The sequence below is a fragment of the Geotrypetes seraphini genome, chromosome 18 (genome assembly GCF_902459505.1).
Source record: "Geotrypetes seraphini chromosome 18, aGeoSer1.1, whole genome shotgun sequence".
Classification (NCBI taxonomy): Eukaryota; Metazoa; Chordata; class Amphibia; order Gymnophiona; family Dermophiidae; genus Geotrypetes; species Geotrypetes seraphini.
Genome location: NC_047101.1, coordinates 47,842,835 through 47,860,726, shown reverse-complemented (window position 1 = coordinate 47,860,726; position 17,892 = coordinate 47,842,835).

The following is a 17,892-nucleotide window of genomic DNA, read 5'->3' as shown; positions in this document are numbered from 1 at the left end:
CAAGGGTTCTGAAGGAACTAAAAGAGGAGATAGCGGAACTACTGCAGCAAATTTGCAATCTATCCCTGAAAACAGGCGTGATCCCAGAGGACTGGAAGATAGCCAATGTTACGCCCATCTTTAAAAAGGGATCAAGAGGTGACCCGGGCAACTACAGACCGGTGAGTCTGACCTCGGTTCCAGGGAAAATGGTGGAAGCACTTATAAAGGACAACATTGACGAACATTTTGAAAGAAACAAACTTCTGACAACCTGTCAACATGGTTTCAGCAAGGGGAGATCGTGCCTAACTAACTTATTGCACTTCTTCGAAGGAATTAACAAACGGATGGACAGAGGTGACCCCATAGACATCATATATCTAGACTTCCAAAAAGCCTTTGACAAAGTACCCCACGAACGCCTACTTCGGAAACTGAAGAACCATGGGGTGGAGGGAGATGTACATAGATGGATCAGAAACTGGTTGGCGGATAGGAAACAGAGGGTGGGAGTGAAGGGCCACTACTCGGACTGGAGGAGGGTCACGAGTGGTGTCCCGCAGGACTCGGTGCTTGGGCCGTTGCTATTTAATATATTCATAAATGATCTAGAAACAGGGACGAAGTGTGAGATAATAAAATTTGCGGACGACACCAAACTATTTAGTGGAGCTCAGACTAAAGAGGACTGCGAAGAATTGCAAAGAGACTTGAACAAACTAGGGGAATGGGCGACGAGATGGCAGATGAAGTTCAACGTTGAGAAATGTAAAGTACTACATGTGGGAAGCAAAAACCCGAGGTACAGCTATACGATGGGAGGGATATTACTGAAGGAGAGTACCCAAGAAAGGGACTTGGGGGTAATGGTGGACATGACAATAAAGCCGACGGCACAGTGCGCAGCGGCCGCTAAGAAGGCAAATAGAATGCTAGGCATAATCAAGAAGGGTATTACAACCAGAACGAAAGAAGTTATCCTGCCATTGTATCGGGCGATGGTGCGTCCTCATCTGGAGTACTGCGTCCAATATTGGTCGCCGTACCTTAAGAAAGATATGGCGTTACTCGAGAGGGTTCAGAGAAGAGCGACACGTCTGATAAAAGGTATGGAAAACCTTCCATATGCTGAGAGATTGGAGAAACTGGGTCTCTTTTCCCTGGAGAAGAGGAGACTTAGAGGGGATATGATAGAGACTTACAAGATCATGAAAGGCATAGAGAGAGTAGAGAGGGACAGATTCTTCAAACTTTCGAATAATAAAAGAACAAGAGGGCACTCGGAAAAGTTGAAAGGGGACAGATTCAGAACGAATGCTAGGAAGTTCTTCTTTACCCAGCGTGTGGTGGACACCTGGAATGCGCTTCCAGAGGACGTAATAGGGCAGAGTTCAAGAAAGGATTGGACAATTTCCTGCTGGAAAAGGGGATAGAGGGGTATAGATAGAGGATTACAGTCCAGGTCCTGGACCTGTTGGGCCACCGCGTGTGCGGACTGCTGGGCACTGCTGACCCAGTGGAGGCACTGCTTATGTTCTTATGTTCTTATCTGTCCTTGAATTCCTGGAAGATAAAAATAACACTTAGTTTCAGGGTTATGTAGTTTTTACATTCAACATTCTTTAGATATTAACTTCTTGCTTTCTTCTGGGACTTCCCAGCCTAGCTCCCTGCTATACCTGATGCATAATTTGAGTGGGTGGGTGGTGGTGGTGGTGGTGAGTGAGTGATTGAGAGACTAACCCCCTCTTCTACGAAACCGTGCTAGCGGTTTTTAGCGCAGAGAGCTGCGCTGCTCTCAATGCTCATTGAGTTCCTATGAGTGTCGGGAGCAGCGCGGGCCATTCAGCTCAGCTCTCTGCGTTAAAACTCTAACGCGGTTTTGTAAAAGAGGGGGTAGGTTGACACGGACTGTCACTCAAATTTATCCCCTCTTTTATGAATGCATAGCGCTGGTTTTAGCAGCGGCAGTAACTGCTCTGATGCTCATATAATTCCTATGAACGTCGGAGCAGTTGCTGCCAGTGCTAAAACCCACGCTATGCATTCGTAAAAGAGGGGTTTAGTTAGCTTTTCTTTCAAAAATTAAAATCCCGTATTTAGGGCCACCTCTTTCAAAGGCTTGTCTGTTCCTTGAATTTTATTTCATCACTGTGGGGAAATCAAATCCTCATGCATCCATATCAGTTACAAAGGGACAATTGTGTGTATATTTTTTTCCTACACAGCTAATTACTGAAGAATTCATGAAATAATTTTAGAATAAACAGCCAGTTATTAATGTGTGCTACCATGATGCTGGAGCAAGCTGCTTCCTTAATATATGATGAAATGCTTAATAAGAGAAGTAGTTTTTGAGCTAGAGCAGCGTTGAATAGTCCCTGAATACATTATTCGTATTTAGCCAAATAGTGATTTAAATTTAAATGCGGATAATCCAGGGCTCTACTGTTCCAAATCCTACTGAATAAACACTATTTCACGTTGCTTCTTTTATTATTTGCTGCTATGTTAAAGTTCAATGTCCATTATTCATATTTGGTATTTGTTTTTGGCCAAGTGGGGGCCAAGGGAGGAAGTGGGGCCCTTGGATGACGGGGATAGAAAGGGAGTAGTGAGGGAGGAAAAAGAAATAGCTGACAAGTTAAACGACTTCTTTACATCAGTCTTCACGAGGGAGGACACATCCAACATCCCGGAACCAGAGGAAATAGAAAATGGAGATCAAGATAGCAAGCTGATCCAACTAGAGGTGAGCCAGGAGGATGTCCTCAGGCAGATAGACAAGCTAAAGAGCGACAAGTCGCCAGGTCCAGACAGCATCCACCCAAGGGTGCTCAAGGAATTAAGGAATGAAATAGCAGAGACACTTCAGCAAATATGCAACCTATCCCTAAAAACTGGAGAGATCCCGGAGGACTGGAAAATAGCTAATGTCACGCCCATCTTCAAGAAGGGTTCAAGGGGCGACCCGGGAAACTACAGGCCGGTGAGCCTCACATCGGTCCCGGGAAAGATGATGGAGGCACTGATTAAGGAAGGCATCTGTGATCATATCGAAAAAAATGGACAGCTAAGGTCGAGCCAGCATGGGTTCTGCAAGGGTAGGTCGTGCCTCACAAATTTGTTATACTTCTTTGAGAGGGTAAATAGCCAGATGGACAAAGGTGAACCCATAGACATAATTTACCTAGACTTTCAGAAAGCCTTCGATAAGGTACCACATGAGCAATTGCTCAGGAAACTATGGAATCATGGGGTGCGAGGGGAGGTCCACCGATGGATTAAAAACTGGCTGTCGGAGAGGAAGCAGAGGGTTGGTGTAAAGGGCCACTACTCGGACTGGCAAGGGGTCACGAGCGGGGTTCCTCAAGGGTCGGTGCTGGGACCGCTCCTGTTTAACATATTCATCGACGACCTGGAGGCGGGAACAAAATGTGAGGTCATCAAATTCGCTGATGATACCAAACTATTCAGCAGGGTTGAAACCACGGTAGATTGCGAGGATCTCCAAAGGGATCTTACGACACTGGAAGAATGGGCAAAAAAGTGGCAAATGAGCTTCAACGTGGGGAAGTGCAAGGTCATGCATGTAGGGAGAAGGAACCCGATGTTCACTTACAAAATGGGGGGAACAATGCTAGGGGTCAGTAAGCTGGAAAGAGACCTGGGAGTGATGGTAGACACGACATTGAAGGCGTCAGCACAGTGCGCCACAGCCTCGAGGAAAGCAAACCAAATGCTAGGTATCATTAAGAAGGGTATCTCGACCAGAACGAAGGAAGTCATCCTGCCACTGTACCGGGCTATGGTGCGCCCCCATCTGGAATACTGTGTACAGTACTGGTCACCGTACCTCAAAAAGGACATGGCAATGCTTGAGGGAGTCCAGAGAAGAGCAACTAAACTGATTAAGGGTATGGAAAACCTTACATACACTGACAGACTGAAAAAGCTGGGGCTGTTCTCCCTGGAGAAGCGGAGACTCAGAGGAGACATGATAGAGACCTTCAAGATCCTGAGGGGCATCGAAAAGGTTGACAAGGACAGATTTTTCAATTTGAAAGAAACCACAAAAACAAGGGGCCACTCGATGAAATTGAAGGGGGACAGGTTTAGAACAAACGCAAGGAAATTTTTTTTCACACAGAGGGTGGTGGACACATGGAACACCCTTTCGGAAGCCGTGATAGGAAATAGCACAGTACAGGGTTTCAAGGAAGACCTGGATAGGTTCCTGGAGGACAAAGGGATTGAGGGGTACAGATAAGAGCAGTGGAAGGTTTAGAGATAAATGTAGAGGTAGGTATAAAATTAGTCAGGGACTGCTGCTCAGGCAATATGCCTGATGGGCCGCCGCGTGAGCGGACCGCTGGGCGGGATGGACCTCTGGTCTGCCCTGGCGGAGGCGACTACTTATGTTCTTATGTTCTTATATCTTTCATTAATCATATTCCACCAAATAGTGAAATATGCTATTTGGAATAGCTCTAATTTGAGCCCTTCTCTGAAACCATTTGACAGTAGTTGGGCAAATGTATCACAAAGCAGGAAGAGGAGAGACAGCCCTCCTAGTTTTGCAAATCATTTACTGAGTTGCAGCACCCACTTCCCCCAACCCAGATTCCATAAATCAGTGGCATAGTATAGGAGGATGTGGGGGGGTGCAGTCTTCCTAAGGGCGCGGCACCCCTCCTCCGTCCCCTCTCCTTTCCTTGCTATGTGCGCACGTCCCTTGCCTTCCCTGTACCTTTTTATTACTTCACCAGTGTGAGGTTGTTGCCCAGGTCAACATCGGCGCTCTCTCTGACATCATTTCTGAGTCCTGCACCTGGGAAGCGATGTCAAAGGGCGAGCCGATACCGATGTGGGCATGCTGCTCATGCCAGAAAAGTTAAAAAGGTACATTGAAAGGGAAGGTGCATGTGTGGCAGGGGGTGGGGGAGGGGTGCACCCCCAGCCCCACCCCCCCAAAAAAACTTGCATTTTCTTCCTTGAGCTCTAGGCCATGTCTGGAGGGCATTTGCGCAGATGGTGTTGTGATGACATCACATGCAAGCATGCATATAAAGGGACATAATCAAAAACAATGTTTAAGTCCCTTTTTAGCCTAAGTCACTAGGCATATCTCCTGCCACGATCATTAAGAGTGTGGGGGTCGCTGAGCCGATCGCAGCAGCCGCTATCAGTTCAGTGGCCCGATTTGGAACTTATACCTGTTTTGACTTAGTCTGAGTCAAAATGTATAAGTTCCATCTGGCAACCTGTCAAACCTTTTGATTATGGCTGCCAGATGACCTAGTCTACGCCAGCCCACCTCCCGCCCTATCCACTCCTCCAAAAACTCCCCTTTTTGCTCTAAGCATACAGAGACAGTGAAAAGGCCTAAGCTGGTTTTAGATGCATCTAAAACCATTTTGATTATCGGTACTTAGATGACCTGTCTTTTTGATTGTCCAAGTACCGACTTAGACCAGTTTTTGGACTTATAAAAAATTTTTATTATGAGCCCCATAATGTCATCACATTAACGTTCGTCCATGCATGCATAGATGCCCTCCAGACATGGCCCCAAACTCAGGTACTTCCAAAACTCAGTCTAACTGCCGGGTTTTGGAAATCCCTCCAGGTATCTGGACGGTCCTCTAAAAAGGACAAGTCTGGGTTTTTCCCAGATGTCTGGTAACCCTAAACTTCCTAGCCCTTGGAGCAACGAGTCATAGGGCTGGCACTATGAAATGGAGGAGCATCCTAGTACTTAAAGCACTGGGCTGACAATTGGGGAATCCTGGATTCAAATCCTGCTGCTGGACAAGCCATTTAACCCTTCATTGCTTCAAGTACAAATTTAGATTGTAAGCCCTCCAGGGAAATACTGTACCTTACTACTACTAATCATTTGCTAAACAATACAATTTTTATTTATATACCACCAATATGTGCTTGTACTGCAAGACAACGCTCGTTTATTGAGTTAAAATCCAAGGTTTTGACTGTAAATACAACTGATTGGAGAAGTACAGGCAACCCACTGGGAGCTAACTAATAAACAAGTGCAGGACTCTAGAGCATGAAGGCTGCTTCTCTGAACTAGTTAGGGCTGTCTTAAGAGGTTTATAGAAAAGTTTTAGGAATTTCAGAGCCCCACTGTGGTTAGACTAAGAACCATTGCTCAACAATTGAAAAACACTGGTTTGAGCCAGAGGGCAGATCAGGACCAGAGGTAGCAGAAGAATGGATAAATTTGATATTTCTAAGGACGTATAGATGAGTGAGGAGACAGGCTGAAATTATAACCTTTACTTCAAGATATTTAGATGCTGACTATCCCTTCTTTAAAAGTAATAGGTACTAAGAAATCTACTATTTTTTTTGGTTATAGCACCCCAGGTCTAGAACAACTTACCAGTTTACTTACGTGATGAATCCTCGTTAGAAAAATTCAAAAGCTCTTGAAAAAGTTTCTTATATAAGGACGCATTTGAGACATAGGTAGGATAATTCGTTTATCTTTAATGCTTATCCTCTAATACCTAATTTTAATCAGATCTTATGTATAGATCGCAGTCTTCTTTACCTTCTCTTCTAGGCTTATCCATGCTTTCATGATTATTCTTTATTACCCTCCAGATGTATTTTCCCTAAATGTTTCTTTATTTTCTTTAAAGATTATAATTCATCCCCCTGTCCTTTTGTATTGGTAATTATTTGTACATATATACTATATGTTTATTTGTTTAAAATTGTTATTTTATTGTCTCCTATTTTTAAATTGTGACTTGGGGATGATCATTAGCGAAGACATGAAGACTGCCAATCAAGTGGAGAAAGCTTCATCCACGGCTAGACAAATCATGGGCTGTATCCGTAGAAGTTTCGTCAGCCGTAAGCCCAAGGTCATAATGCCGTTGTACAGATCCATGGTGAGACCCCATCTGGAATACTGTGTACAATTCTGGAGGCCGCATTATCAAAAAGATGTGTGGAGAGTTGAGTCGGTTCAACGAATGGCCACCAGGATGGTCTCGGGACTCAAGGATCTCCCGTATGAGGAATGACTGGGTAAGTTGCAGCTGTACTCAATCGAGGAACGCAGAGAGAGGGGAAGACATGATCGAGACGTTCAAATATATCACAGGCCATATCAAGGTGGAAGAGGATCTCTTTTTCCTTAAAGGACCCACGGCAACAAGAGGGCATCCATTGAAAATCAAGGGTGGGAAATTTCATGGCGACGCCAGAAAATATTTCTTCACCGAAAGGGTGGTTGATCGCTGGAATAATCTTCCACAACAGGTAATTGAGGCAAGCAGAGTGCCAGATTTTAAGAAAAGATGGGATTGGCATGTGGGATCTCTTCATGGAGGTAGTTACGGGGTGGGCCATTAGTGTGGGCCCTTTTCTGCCGTCATGTTCTATGTTTCTATGTTTCTATTGCGTGTACAACAAATTTTTAAACTTGAAACTTCATGCTAGTCACCATGAGCCTTTAGGAAGGAGGCAGGGAAATAAAGGGAAGGTGTCTAGAGCCATGGTGAAAGCAGACAAAGGGGGAGATAGAACAAGGAGTAGAACAGATTAAAAGGAAGATAAGCAATTTGTCTGTAGAAGATGAGAGGTGTTTGTTATTCAGTTGGCAAGAAGCAACATTTTCAGCTTGACTGAGCCCTGATTGTAGTTCGTGGGGAGGGAGTGTCTATATAGAACTGACCGGCACATAAAAGTGGAAGGAGCAAAAAGTGTCTCATAGCCAAAGTAAAATAACAGTGAATTTTGGTAGATTCAGGTCATGGAGAAATTCTGGTATTTCCTTCCTTAATATGTATGAAGTAAGCTTTAGCGCAGGGGTGTCAAAGACGGAATCCAGTCGGGTTTTCTGGATTTCCCCAATGAATATGCATTGAAAGCAGTGCATGCAAATAGATCTCATGCAGATTCATTGGGGAAATCCTGAAAACCCGACTGGATTCTGGCCCTCGAGGACCGACTTTGACACCTGTGCTTTAGCGTGACATTATTTGGCAGCCTGCCCCCTAGTGGTGTGTGTTGTATCATTAAGAGTGATGAGAAATAGCACTGCCCCCACTGAACCCCAAGGGATTGTAAGGTAAGCTTCGGGAAATGGGAATCAGAAGATGGGATAGGGGTATCTAAAGATGAGGGTGAAGGAGAAGGGGCTTCAGATTACATTTTTAACACCTTGGCCATGGGATTTGAGGTGGAAGACCAGCACCCTTACAGCTAATTCACCATGAAGTGTGGAAGCAATGCAACCCCTTTAAAGTAAACCCCTGGCAGCCACAGTTATCGTAATAGTGAGCTGATGCTGAAAGTTAACTCAACTTTCAGGGCCACTTTTCAACAGTCAGGGCAAAAAAGGGCAGCTGTCCCAAGCCCTTCAGGGCAAAGAGCTACTTTGCTCACGTCTGCAACTTTTGTTCAATGTGTCCCAGAATTTTGAATGCATCCTGTAAGGTGCATCATAACACATTCTCACTGGACCACTTCTTCCCACAGAGCACAGAAACATGGACACTGCATGTTTTAGTTTCTTTTTTTTTTTTTGTATCATGTTGACGGGTTGCTTTGCCGGCATAAAGCAGTCATGTGTCAGACAGCCTGAAGGACTAGTTAGAGCGCATTCCCTAACTTCGTGCAGAAACTGAACCACATGATTAGCAACAATCTATGTGATCTCCATCTACATGCAGGAGATAAGAGGGAGAAGAATGTGGTCCTGCCAGGAGCTCTTCTTCCCCCCCCTCCCAAAAAATATTTTCAACTGTTGCCCAGAGACAAGTACTGTTTACTTTCTGCTGTGAGCCTGACACTAAATGACTCATCTCAGCTGACTAGACCAGTACATTCAAAGATTTTATCGCATATCTGTGCTTTAGAGGGAGGGGGGGGGCTTACATGGGACATTGCTGAAGAGGAGGAGGAGGAAGAGAGAGAGTATATTGAGGGAGGAGTGGCCAGATCTACAGCCTCAGCACCCTGAGGTTGTGGTTTTGCTGCTCCTTGTGATCCTGGGCAAGTTGCTTAATCTTCCATTGCCCCATGTATGTTAGGTAGATTGTGAGCTCACTGGGACAGATAGAGAAAAATGCTTGAGTACCTGAATGTAATAACCGCATAGACATCCTCCACTGATAGGCGGTATATAAATACTAATAAATTTGCCTGGGAGAAAGAAAGGCCTGATAATGATTCAGGAGGAGGGGGGAGTTGAACAGGTACAAGGATGCAATGGGGAATGTTGGGGGGGGGAATGCCTAGATAGTTGAGAGAAGATTGTGGGATTGGGTGAAAGGTGAGTGGGCATGGGGAAGTGACAGAATGGGAATAGGGTTGAAGGGAAAAGTATAGAAGAGGGGAGGAATTCAGAGATTGTGGGTGAAGAAAAATGAATTGAGTGGGCCTGGAGATTTAAAGGGGAGAGAACATGCAGGCAGGAAAGACAGTGGGAACTAGAGAAGATGCAGGTGAGGAAGACAGCAGGAAACCAGAGGGAGAAAGAAAGGCCTGGGGAGAAGTGTGGGATTATGGGGATTTTGTAGAGGATGTGGGGGTACTGAGCTGGGGATTGAGTGGGAAAGGAGGGACAGGGGAGAAGAAAAGATGGTGTAGGAGAGAATGGAAACTGGAAGTGGGTGGAGATGCCAAGCCTCGCTCATTATGAGTCTCTGAACACCTGCTCTCACTCATTAGAGCCTCAGTTCCAGTGCAATTATCCTGATCACTGGTTTCACCAGAGGAGGAAATCTGAGAATATCTTCCTGTATACTGCTGTGGCTCATGTGGAGTTTAAGATTTTGTGCTTTATTTTTAAGTTATTAAACAAAGTAAACACACACCAGAAAAAGAAAAAGTTTACACAAGCCTTTGGCAAGGGTAAATGCTTGCACCCAAAGTTAGACATGAGATGTGCTAGGCTGGTACCGTATTCTGTAAAGTTCATTCCACGCTTAGTGCAGATCATCCCATCTTCTAACTTTGGCACCATTTATTGAATTCCCCTCATTGACTCTATTCTGCTTGTGTGTGTATGGGGGGGGGGGGGTTTCTTCCAAAAGCTCCAAGAAAAGGAAGTATTTATGCTGTTTTTGCATCTGTGGGGTGGGGACTTGGGAACTGAGTGGGAGATGGAGGGCAGCAGATCATGAGGGTATAAGTGAAAGACAGAGAACATAAGCAATGCCTCTGCTGGGTCAGACCAGAGGTCCATCATGCCCAGCAGTCTGCTCACGCAGCAGCCCATCTGGTCCAGGACCTGTGTAGTAATTCTCTATCTATACCCTTCTATCCTCCTTTTCTTCAGGAAATCATCCAATCCCTTCTTGAACTCCAATATCATACTCTGTCCTATCACACCCTCTGGAAGCGCATTCCAGGCATCTACCACCCTTTGTGTGAAGAAAAACTTCCTAGCATTGGTTCTGAATCTGTCCCCTCTTAATTTTTCCAAATGCCCTCTCGTTCTTGTAGTTTTCGAAAGACAGGCCTAATGAAGGAAGCTGCAAAGAGATCAGGTCAATGCAGTTGGGAAAATAAAAGCCCCAATGGGAGGCAGCATGGCTACCTCCCATGGTTAGCAACAAACCAGGATATTCAATTCCAGGGCTGTATCCAGCCATTGGCATTGAATTTCAAGGTTCAGGGCAGCTGCATCTGACCTAGCCAGCCAAGCTGATATTCATTGATTGGCTGGCTAAGGTTTATTATTCTGCTTTGTAGGTCTATCTGGCTGCTAGACTTAGACAGCAACCCAATGAATATTGTCAGTGATTGGCTATGTCATGCAACTTAGCCATTCATTGACCAATCCACTGACTGGAATATTCAGTAGGAGATAGTCCACTATCTCCCTTTGAATATTGGTGATTAGCCAACTTAGGGATATTTAGCTGGCTTGGAGCTGTTCCTGATCAGTTAAGTACTGCTGAATATCGGGCATTTTACCTTCCATTTTGTGACTTTACTACATTCACTTTGGAATGTGTTTTGTTTTTTTAGAAAAATGTTATAGAAAGTCTGAACAAGATAGTCTGGAACACAGATAATGAACTCATACTAAATCCATCTAAATTGGAGGGTTTTTTAGTTCTCATATCATGAGCCTTCTCTCCTTTTTATCTCTCTCTCTTTCAATTCACTTTCAGTTCCAATAAAGAACCCTGTAACATCACTAGGTGTCTCTTTGATTGTTGTTTTTTAATTCCCAGGTATCACTTATTGTTCAAAAGCCCTTCTACACTCTGAAAGATTAGATCACTTAAAGCTCTAAAAATGTTACTGTATACTGCCTAGAATCTAGATTATTGTAATACTTTGCTTGCTGGATTACTTCTTTATTTGCTTAAACATCTTACATTAATACAGAATGAAGCAGTTAGATTAATTTATGAAACAAAAAGGTCTGATCATGTTACCTCCTCCCCTCTCAGTCAAATGCAGGATTCAGTTTAAGATTCTTATGCTAACCCAGTGGTTCTTAAACCTGTCCTGGGGGACCCCCAGCCTGTTGGATTTCAATAGCGGTGATTCACATTCTGAATTGTATTGTATTGTATTCTTTACTTTATTTCCTCCTTATGTAATTTGAAAACTTAATAAACAGTTTTGAACTAAAAAAAAAAAAAAAAGATATCACTAATGAAAATGCGTGAGGCAGATTTGCATATAATAGAAGTGACAGCCATGCAAATCTGCTTCATACATATTCATTAGGGATATTTTGAAAATCCAATTGGCTGGGGGTCCACCAGGATAGGTTTAAGAACCACTATGCTAGCCCATCACGTTTATTATTCTGGCCTACCATGCTACTTATCTTTTACCCCTGCTCACCAGGGAGATCAGCAAATTTGAACCTCCTTGTTATCCTGCATTTTACTAGGATTTGGCTAGATATAAGTACCTCTCACTCAACAGCCTTTTCTTATATTACCCCATCTCTATGGAGTTCCTCGCTGGTAGCTCCTCATTCAGAGGTGTTTAAGCAAATATTGAAAATGCCATAAGAACTTGTCTATTTTTCCACAGCTGATCCTTTTTTTAATGCAAGAAATAGCAATGGATACCAATTACGGTGCCTTTAAATTGGCAATTTATTGTAGTACTTCACAAATATATAAATAAGAGTGTACACAAATGGACCTTAAAACTCAAATAAACATTATTTTTCATGGTATTTCTTTTTATTTATTAATTTTTCCAATTTTCTATACTGATAAGAACATAAGCATTGCCTCTGCCGAGTCAGACCATAGGTAAGAACATAAGAACATAAGCAGTGCCTCCACCGGGTCAGACCACAGGTCCATCCTGCCCAGCAGTCCGCTCCCGCGGCGGCCCAAACAGGTCACGACCTGTCAGAATCATCAGAAGGGGCTCCATTGCCACCTTGGCTTCCCATTTAAGTCCTGACTTCCTATCGAAGCCCTAGCCCTCCGGTCTTTCACATGCACGACCTGGTTGGTTTTTACTCATTACCTGGTTAACTTTCTATACTTGTGTTACATCCCAGCTCCTCCTTCAGTATCCCATGATCCCTTTATCCCTCAGGAATCCGTCCAATCCCAGTTTGAATCCCTGGACCGTACTCTGCCTGATCACTTCCTCCGGTAATGCATTCCAAGTGTCCACGACCCTCTGGGTGAAAAAAAACTTCCTTGCGTTTGTTTTGAACCTATCTCCCTTCAGTTTCTCAGAATGCCCCCTCGTATTAGCTGTCCCCTTCAGTCTGAAGAATCTGTCCCTATCCACCCTCTCTATGCCCCTCATGATCTTGAAGGTTTCTATCATATCTCCCCTGAGCCTCCTTTTCTCCAGAGAGAAGAGCCCCAGCCTATCCAGCCTCTCGGCGTATGGGTCCATCATTCCCAGCAGTCCGCTCCCGCGGCGGCCCCGCAGGTCAATGACCTGTAAGTGATCTATTACTCTAAAGCGTTTTGTACTTAATTGTACACCTCAATCCCCTTTTCCTTCAGGAACTCGTCCAATCCCATTTTGAAACCCAAAATCGTACTCTGCTCTACCACCTCCTCTGGAAGTGCATTCCAGGTGTTCACCACCCTCTGGAGTGAAGAAGAACTTCCTAGCATTAGTTCTGATCCTATCCCCCTTCAATTTGTTTGGGTGCCCTCTAGTTTTTCTAGCCCCTGCCAGTCTGAAGAATCTGTCTCTCTCTACCTTCTCTATACCCTTCATGATCTTGTATGTTTCTATTATATCCCCTCTAAGTCTCCACTTTCCAGGGAAAAGAGCCCTAGCTTCTCCAGCCTCTCAGCATATGAAAGGTTTTCCATGCCCTTTATCATTTTTGTTGCTCTTCTCTGGACCCTCTCAAGTATTGCCATATCCTTCTTGAGGTACGGCGACCAGTACTGAACGTACTCCAGATGTGGTTGCACCATCGCCCTATACAGTGGGAGGATAACTTCCTTGGTTCTGGTAGTGATACCTTTTCTGATAATGCCCAACATTCTTTTCGCCTTTTTTGAGGCTGCTGCGCATTGTGCCACTGGTTTCATTGTTTTATCCACCAAAACCCCCAAGTCATTTTCTAGGTTGCCTTCCCCCCAATATCATCCCCCCCCATCATGTAGTTATACATCGGGTTTCCTTTCCCTATGTGCATGACTTTACATTTTTCTACATTGAAGCTCATCTGCCATTTACTTGCCCACTCACTCAGCTTGTTCAGGTCCCTTTGAAGTTCTTCACATTCCTCAACAGATCTAACCTTACCGGAGAGTTTTGTGTCGTCCGCAAATTTTATAACTTCGCACTTGGTCCCTGTTTCCAGGTTATTAATAAATATATTGAACAGCAGTGGTCCCAGCACTGACCATTGTGGGATGCCACTCGTGACTCCTTTCCAGTCAGAATAGTGTCCCTTTACTCCTACCCTCTGTTTCCTGTCCGCCAGCCAGTTTCTGATCTATCTGTGTATGTCCCCTTCCACCCCGTGGTTCCACAGTTTCCTTAGTAGGCGCTCGTGAGGTACCTTGTCGAAGGCTTTCTGGAAGTCCAGGTATACTATGTCAATGGGGTCACCTTTGTCCAATTGTTCGCTTATTCCCTCAAAGAAGTGCAGTAGGTTCGTTTGGCAAGATCTTCCAGTACAGAAACCATGCTGGCTTGTTCTCATCAGCCTATTTTTTTCTATATGCTCATTGATACGGTCCTTGATTCTGCCATCTTCCCCGGAACCGAGGTTAAGCTGACCGGTCTATAATTCCCCGGGTCTCCCAAAGGAGCTCAGAACGGTTTACATGAATTTATTCAGATACTCAAGCATTTTTCCCTGTCCTGGTAGGCTCAAGTCTGTCTAATGTACCTGGGGGAATTGGGTGATTTGCCCAGAGTCACAAGAAGCAGTGTGGGTTTGAATCTACATCCTCGGGGTGCGCAGGCTATAGCTTTAACTACTGCACCACACTCTTCCCCTCTTTCCTTATCCCCATCTGAAAATGGAAACTGACCAACACCAGATCGAGGGTGTAAGCCATGCATGTGGAATCCATCTAGTCCAGGGGTGGGCAATCATGGTCCTCAAGGGCCACAACCCAGTCAGTTTTCAAGATTTCCCCATGAATATGCATGACATTAATTTGCAAGGACTGTTTCCATTGTATGCAAATCAATCTCATGCATATTGAAAACCCAAACAGTTGTGGCCCTTGAGGACCATAATTGCCCAATCCTGATCTAGTCTGTAGAATAGCCATTAATCACCAGATTCTATAAAGTCTGCACCCAAATTTTCTAACTAGCATGTAAATTTGGGCATGCAAGTTATAGTTCAAGTTAAATTTATTTAATATATCGCAAATATAAAACCAGAAGGCAAATCTAAGTGGTTTACAATAAAAAAATTAAAAAATTAAATAGGGTAAGAACAAAAAGAAGACAAAAACATAAGAAAAACAGTTGATAACATGGGGAAAGAGGGAATCGATGATTTTCAATAAAAAGGTTGGGGAAAGGGATGAACAATGTGGTAAGGGAAGAAACAAAGAATTTAATTCTGCCCACACAAAAGAAAAGTAGCCATCAAGAGGAAGTAAATTAAGAGCTAAAGGCCCAAGTAGTTTGCCTTTAATTGTACCTTGAAGGTTACAAATGATTTCTCTGAATGAAGGTATAAAGGCAAAGAATTCCAGAGAGTAGGAGCCATAACACAGAATGAAGAATTACTATGGAAATCCAGAAAAAGTTGTCTAAATGAGTGGTTGACTAACAACTGCCATTCTGAGGAGTGTAAGATTCTTTGAGGAGTATGGGACCAGAGGACTATGGGAACAAGTATAGGACCAGTATGGTATGGTAAGATTCTTTGAGGAGTATGGGACCAGAGGACTATATAAAAATGAGTATGGGACCAGTATGGGAACGAGCATGGGGCCAGAAGACAAGGTCCTTGGCATCATTATAGATTCTTCTCTCTCCCTCAATGACCACCTCAACTCCTTGGCTAAATCATGCTTTTTCAGCCTCCACATGCTGAGGAAAGTAAGATCCTATTTTCGCCAACAACATTTCGCCGTCCTTGTCCAATCTATCATCCTCTCCAAATTAGACTACTGCAATGCCATCTACTTAAGCCTATCAAAAAAAGTCTTCAAAGACTCCAACTAATCCAGAATACTGCAGCCAAGTTGATCTTTGCAAAACACAAGTCTGACCATGTCTCCCCACTCCTAGCCAAACTTCACTGGCTCCCAGTGATTTCCAGAATCCATTTCAAATGCTCCTGCCTGGCTTTTAAGATCATTCATGGCATCCTTCCTCCCTTAATCCCACTATCTTATAACTCCTCGAGTCCTGACTCTACCAGACCCGGCCAAAGGTTTAAATTATCCTTCCCCTCTCTACACGGTATTTGCTGCAGGCAAACTGGGAAAATCTCTTCTCTTCAGAATCACAGGTCTTTGGAACGACCTTACTATCCCGCTGCGGAACCTGGGCTCCCTCCAATTATTCCGCAAGCAACTGAAAACCTGGCTTTTCACTAAAATGTAATTCTATCCCCCCTTACTTTTCTCTTCTATATATAAGTTCATGTAAACCTTTTTTTTCCTTCTCTTCCTCTATTTTAAGTTCTTGTAAAGCTCCACTACATCCATGGAGATGATGCGGTATATAAACTTAAGGTTTAGTTTAGATTAGTGGAGAAGGATATTATATTTAAAGGGGATGCGATATGACACTGGAAGCATGTGTTCTGATCTTAGAAGCGGTGAGATGTGATCAAACTTAGAACAGTGATGGAGTAATCTCACTGCGATGTTCTGAACTAATTGTGGATGATAACTGGTATTTCAGGAGTCCAATGAGAATAGAATTGCAACAATCAAGTTTTCTCAAAACAAGGGAGTGTATTAGAATACAGAGTGAACTTTGTTGAAATGAACAAATGGATCGAATTTGGCAGAGAGCCAGAAAGATGAGGAAACCAAATTAGAGATATGTGAGTGAAAGCTTAAGGTATTATCTATTGCTGCACCCAGAATTTTGGTTTTAGATGAGAATTATAAGGGGACTCCTTTCATAGAGAAGAAAAAAGCAACACTGCTGTCTTTTTGAGAGTTAATCTTGAGCTTATTTACCGTAAGCTAGTCTGCAAAAGTGTTCATCTTTGCAGAAATCAATGACTAGGACACGTGAGAATGTGTATCTAAGGGGAAAATAAGCTGAATGTCATCAGAATAAATGACTACAGAATGAGAGTGAGCGGCGCAAGAAAAATGTTGGACCTAAAATAGAACACTGCGATACTCCTGATGTCATTGGGTACAGATGAAAAAAGGTATTTAAATAGTTGACTGAGTAAATACGATCAGTCAGATATGACTTAAAACCATTGGAGAGCGAGACCAGTAACTTGAAGATCTTCTAGGTGTTGCTGCAAGATTTTATGATCCACCAGGTCAAAGGCTGCCGACATATCTAAGGAGAACAAAACAACATCTCGACCACTGTCCAGTATCTGTCTTATATGATTTAACAATCCGAGAAGCATGTGTTCGGTTGAATGGTTTGAACGAAACCCCATCTGACGAGGGTGTAATATATTTGTTTTTGTTAAGAAGTCTGATAGTTGAAATGCAACTGCTTTATCCCCAATCTTTCCTTGACACTTTTTGTTTCAATTATATGAAAAGTGTCAAGAAAAATGTGGAATAACTTGTAAGTTTCATGGCTCCACATCATTCTCTGCTTGGGCTGAAAACTTGGTTGGACTGAACTTTTTTCAGCGGCTCCTTGTCCTTTTTCTAGTCAAGAGGAATATATAAAATCCTAGCTCTCTTGCCGCTGCTTTAACAGATGGTACTGTATAATAACAGAATTAACTGATCTATTTTATGAAGAGCAGTACTTTTTTCTCTTATTTCCATGTTTTAAGCTCCCCTCTGTGTGACAGTTGTTTGTTGGTCTGCGATAAATATTGTTTGAGCTATTTGCTTTTTGTTTCAGTGATTCTATCTGTTGTATTTATGTTGCTTATGTTTTGTCCTGTCACTGCAATATTTGTTTTGAATTTGTAAATGTTGAAATAATGATAAATGAATAAATACAAAATGTACTTATTGAACAAACAAAAGTTTTCCCAAACTATAATATACAAGGGAAGTAAAATACAGTGGAACCTTGGTTTACGAGCATAATCCGTTCCAGAAGCATGCTCGTAAACCAAAATACTTGTATATCAAAGCGAGTTTTTCCATAGGAAATAATGGAAACTTGTTTTGATACGTTCCCACCCCCCCCCCCACCCCCAAGGCCAGCAGCGCTGGTCCCTCCCCCTCGCTCAATTCAGCACCTCCCACCCGACCAACTTTAATTCACACACACCCCCCGGTCTGACACCGGCACAGGAACCGGCATCGCTACCCCCGCGAG